This window comes from Onychostoma macrolepis, chromosome 06 (assembly GCF_012432095.1).
Source record: "Onychostoma macrolepis isolate SWU-2019 chromosome 06, ASM1243209v1, whole genome shotgun sequence".
Lineage (NCBI taxonomy): Eukaryota > Metazoa > Chordata > Actinopteri > Cypriniformes > Cyprinidae > Onychostoma > Onychostoma macrolepis.
Genome location: NC_081160.1, coordinates 15,684,355 through 15,690,057, shown reverse-complemented (window position 1 = coordinate 15,690,057; position 5,703 = coordinate 15,684,355). Strand labels below are relative to the sequence as shown.

The 5,703-nt window shown below is 39.3% G+C and overlaps 1 pseudogene; it reads left to right on the top strand.

Moving 5' to 3' along the window:
- Positions 1-2,500: 2,500 nt before the first annotated feature.
- On the top strand, positions 2,501-5,460 carry LOC131541851 (piggyBac transposable element-derived protein 4-like; annotated as a pseudogene).
- The last annotated feature ends 243 nt before the right edge of the window (positions 5,461-5,703 follow it).

The following is a 5,703-nucleotide window of genomic DNA, read 5'->3' as shown; positions in this document are numbered from 1 at the left end:
GTAACATGCCAGTGACAGCTTTTGTACCTTTCTTTCTTAAATTTAATTTCATGCCAGCTTTAAAACGGCCCCAGTTTCACATTAACTTTCAGTAAAATACCTGCAGAAGTCTTATGAGAAACTCTTTAGTCTTCTAACTCTTTTTTTAACTCCTTTAGTCTCTTTTCGCAGTCTTCTAATGAAAATGACTGAGGTGATTTGGAGCGCTGGCATGTAGCATGATGAAATATGTATCATTAATACAGAATACTGAGAAAACACGCCAACGTTTTTTCCCCCTTCAGAGCATCTCCTGATTAGAACTCTAACTTAGTGAAAATGTTCTTCATATGCAAGTGAAGACTTGAAGACTTTGGAGTTAAATAATCAAAAATTCCCTTGATTCTGCTGATGGATTTTTTTGATGTTTTGAAACTCAGAGGTATCTTTTTTTTCTTTGAAAACCATAAAAAGATCAGGGGGTGAAAAAAAATCTGAATGAACATCAAACATCTAGCTTTAAAAGACATGGAGTCAGGGCAACTACAGGGACCTCACAATGTTTCTCTTTTAAAACAGCTAGGGAAGGGCAAGGGGAGGAATCACACACAACATTCATTTAAAGGGCACATTTATTTGATTAGCAGCCATGTAGTGAAGCCCTGGAGAGAGCGAGCCGGCCCTGATCAAAAGGGGAGGGCTGGGGCAATAATTACGGCACAAGGTCTCTCTTCTCTTCTCTTCTCTTCTCTTTTCTCAGGTGCCACCCTGGCAACAACAGGAGAGAAAGACTGAGGCACTAATTAAGCACAAGACCAAACGAGACCTGCCAGTACAACATTGCAAGGAGATTCGTAATTCCCTGCCGTAAGGGATTCAGGTTTGATACGGATTGCATGTGCAAACATATCTGCCAGGAAACCTTCTCTACGCTTAGCACACGTATGCAGACACGAATGTCTGACCAACGCAAGGATCCCGCTGTACATACTTAACACACACTCTTGCATACTATGGTGAACCTGAGTGCTCAAGGAGGCAACTAAGTTACCTTTACAATAAAACTAAAAAATATAACTAAATAACTAAAAATATAATAAAATACCTAACTACATAATTCTACTATTGTTAGAAATTGCAACAAAATTAAAATAGAAATATAAACTTTTGAACTGCGGGTTTCGTCTGGTCAGAGGAGAACTGGCCCCCTGACTGAGCCTGGTTTCTCCCAAGGTTTTTTTCTCCATTCTGTCACAGAGGGAGTTTTGGTTCCTTGCCGCTGTCGCCTCTGGCTTGCTCAGTTGGGGACACTTAATTTCTAGCGATTATCGCCGATTTGATTGCACAGATACTATTTAAACTAAACGGAGCTAGACAATGACATCTCTGAATTCAATAATGAAATGCCTTTAACTGAAAATTGAGTGTTTAATCTTATCATTATACATTACTGACACTCTATCCTCCAATTTGATATAAGTGCTTTGACACAATCTGTATTGTTAAAAGCGCTATATAAATAAAGGTGACTTGACTTTAAATGTATAGCATTGAACTAGATGTTACTATTTGGTAGAACATGCTTGGGCTTCTTCGGTCTTTTTTATTACAATCTTTTATTTCATTACAGTCTTTTTATAGGCTATATATATTTATCTTATAATTTTATTCACATTTAAACTGACTTTAAAACATGAAGTAATTTGCTTTTAATTATTTTTCAAAGGTCTTTAATGTAAAGGCCTATTCACACCAGGAACGATAACTATACAGATAGCGATAAAGATATAGTTGAAAAAACGTTTTAGTCCAAACCACAACTACAACGATAAAGGCACAGAGAAACGATATTGTTGGAATCACTTTCAGAATGATTTTTTCCAGCTGATGAACGATAAAAATTATTGACAGCCAATCATAATCAATCCTGCTGTCACAAGCTCGAGAATTTAAAGAGGAAGACAAGCATGCCCTGAGAATAAACAGAAGATATGGTCCACTCAGACCCGGCACCAGGACGCACGGCTTGGGGGGGCTTTTATATTTGTTTTGCATCTCTGAGCAATTACGGTGTTTTGTTCCTGAATAAATCAACCGTTTAAATCAGGGGTGCCCAAACTCGGTCCTGGAGGGCCGGTGTCCGGCAGAGTTTAGATCCAACCCCAATTAGACACACCTGAACCAGCTCTTACAAGGCATACTAGAAACTTCCCGACAGGTGTGTTGAGGCAAGTTGAGCTAAACTCTGCAGGACACCAGCCCTCCAGGACCGAGTTTGGGCACCCTGGTTTAACCCTAAAACCCTATTGGGGACAAATGTGGGCAAAATAATTTTGATTTATTTTTTAAAAATACTTCCCTTGATCTGAGCGGTACAAGACTTGGCTACTTTTCCTAAGTTTACCACCTGAACACACACACACAAAATGACTCGATTCTACAATGTTAAGTGGGTGAAAAAAAAACTCCTTAATTGTTTGTTCGTGGACAAAATGGGCACCCATAGGAATGAATGGGAAAACCTGTAATTCAGAGCATTCTTGTTGTTTTTTTGTAAAATAAAATCAATAAATCCAATACAATGTATATCTAACATACACACAAATGAAGGGCTGATCCTGTTCAACATTCTGAACATGGCAAAAACTCTCACTCATACACACACACAAACACAAACAATGCATTCAATGAGCCTATGACAGAGCTCAGAGCTTTCAAATAAAAACTTACTCACACATACAAAAACAAAAAATTTAATGAGCCAATGTCTGACCATGTTTTTTGGTATGATCCAATCATCCACAGACTCTCTCTCACACACGCACACACTTCAGAGTCAGATCAAAGTGCTACTGCAAGGTTTGTTGATACTTAGATACAAAACGTTTATGCAGCATATGCTACCTAAACCTGTAGTGGCAGTTATTTTATCAGTTCACTGCAAACAGCACAATGAGTAAGAGGTATAGTGCAGCAGAGACCCTGGATATTCTCCTGGAATCCAGTGGGGAGGAAGGAGGCATGCCAGACTGTGGTTTGGAGTCAGCAGAGGATCAAGGATCTGAAACGGACAGTCAGACTGAGTTTGACCCAGATTATGTCGACACAGATGAAGACTCTGAGGAAGAGGATCCTGGCATACTAACTTATGCATCTAAAAATGGAGAAATCATCTGGACGGCTACTGCACCTGACCAGACACCAGGGAGAGCACCTGCAGAGCACGTAATGAAGATGACCCCTGGGCCAACCAGATATGCCTGTTCGCGTATGGACGACGTAAGGTCAGCTTTTGAGCTTTTTTTTCCTGAGGAAACTCAAAAAACACTGATTGACATGACAAATTTAGAGGGGAAAAGAGTGTATGGGGAGTCATGGAAAGAGGTGGACTGGGTGGACATACAGGCCTACATTGGTCTGCTTTTGCTGGCCGGTGTTTATCGTTCTCACGACGAGGCCACAAGAAGCTTGTGGAATGCAGACACAGGGAGAGCCATTTTTCGTGCTACAATGTCTCTTGGTGCATTTGAAATCATGACAAGGGTCATCCGGTTTGACAACCGAGACACAAGACCTGACCGCTGGAGAGACGACAAACTGGCTGCCATACGAAAAATCTTGGACAAATGGGTCGAAAATCTGCCTAAAATGTACAACCCAGGCCAAGAAGTTACAGTAGATGAATGCCTGGTACCTTTCAGAGGACGCTGTAGCTTCAAGCAGTACATGCCAAGCAAACCAGCCAGATATGGCATCAAAATCTGGGCAGCCTGCGATGCTAAGACCAGTTATGCATATAATATGCAAACTTATACCGGCAAACCAGCTAATGGGCAGCGGGAAAAAAACCTGGGAATGCGCGTTGTCCTCGATATGTCCGCGGGTCTCCAAGGGCACACTATCACGTGTGACAATTATTTCACGTCGTATGCCCTTGGCCAGGAGCTCCTGAAGAGAAAACTGGGCATGCTGGGAACGGTGAGGAGGAACAAGCCTGAGCTCCCATCCGCGCTTGTGAAAATAAGGGGCAGAGAGAAATTCTCTTCAGTGTTTGCATTTACCAGTACACACACACTTGTGTCTTACTGTCCAAAGAAAAACAAAATGTGCTCTTGATGAGCACAGTTCACAAGGCAGCCACAGTCAGCACAGGGGAAGACAGGAAGCCAGATGTAATCCTGGATTACAACAAGACGAAAGGTGGAGTGGACTGCCTTGACCAGGTATTTTACAAAAAAAATTTTTGCATTGTTTACTCATTTTCCTATGACAAATTGCTTGCAGTTTATAATTTGTAACAAATGGATGAGTTGCTAAGTGAAAAAATGTAAATGTACTTTTGTCAGTATAGTGTTTGATTTTATTCTTTTTCTGTGTGTATTATTCAAGATGGTCGCTGCTTACACATGTAAGTGCAAATCCAACCGTTGGCCCATGGTGGTCTTTTCAAACATGCTGGATGTGTCAGCCCTGAATGCCTTCGTCCTGTGGTCGGGAATCAACCCTGCCTGGAATGCAGGAAAGACCTTCAGAAGGCGGATCTTTTTGGAAGAGCTTGGGAAGGCTCTGGTGTCCCCACTGATTCAGAGAAGGAAGAGTGTTCCCCGTGGAGCAGCCTCTCTGAGGATGCTGAATCAGATCAGAGGACAACCCTCCTCAGAAAGCATCCCTAGCACATCAACAGCAACTCCTCCAACAAAAAGAAAAAGGTGCCATGTCTGCACTTCCAACAGGAAGAAAACCAGCACTGTATGTCCAAAATGCAGAGAATATATCTGCAAAGAACATTCAGTTACAATTACCACCTGCCACAAGTGCATGTAAATAATGTAAATAATGTAAATAACTATTACTGTTTGTTCTTACCTGTTTGTTTGTTCTTTCCTGTTCTTAGCTAACACTTATTTAGTTGTTGTTATGTATATTCTTACCCGTTTGGTACTAATTAGTTATTGAAATTTTATGTTTTTTGTTTGAAATAAATGATAAATGTTCTACTACTTTGTCTTTTCCTTATAGCATGGTCATATTTATCTAAGCATATTTTGACATCTTTGTATAGTCTCACCTAACAGATTTTTTTTTTAAAATTACAATTTTAACTTGTGATAGTCAAAAACTTAAGAGGTCAAATTGATTTTATACAGTGGTTCAGTTCAGTCTATATGCAGCCATTGAGTATGAGTAGTACTATAGCCATCTAGTGGCTATTGATATTATTGTTTTTTATTCTTAATTTAATACCAATATAAGGCACTAGATGCCAGCAAAAACACTTCATCTTCAGGATTTAACTCTCAGAACTTAGTGGAATGATATTTTTAATGTAGGTAAAGAAATAATAAATATAACATAAAATAAGCATTATTTATATAGAAATTGTGGTACTTTTAGAGGTAAATAAATTCAAAAATACCCCCAAAATAAAAAAAAATACCATAAATGGATAGAATAAATTTTATCAAAGACATTGATATAACATTTATAATAAATAAAAAATTGGATGACACCTGAGACCTCTGTGCCCACATTTGTCCACGAACAAACAATTAAGGGCTGTTATGTGAATAGGGTATGAGGGTTAAATGATTCGGTTCAATCGCAATGACTCACTTATTAACAGTGATTTGCTGCCACCTATTGGCGGTTTTAATTTCACATTCAAATTTTTTTCATGTTTTAAATCATTTCAAATATCAGTATTTAACGTTTTATTTTTAATAA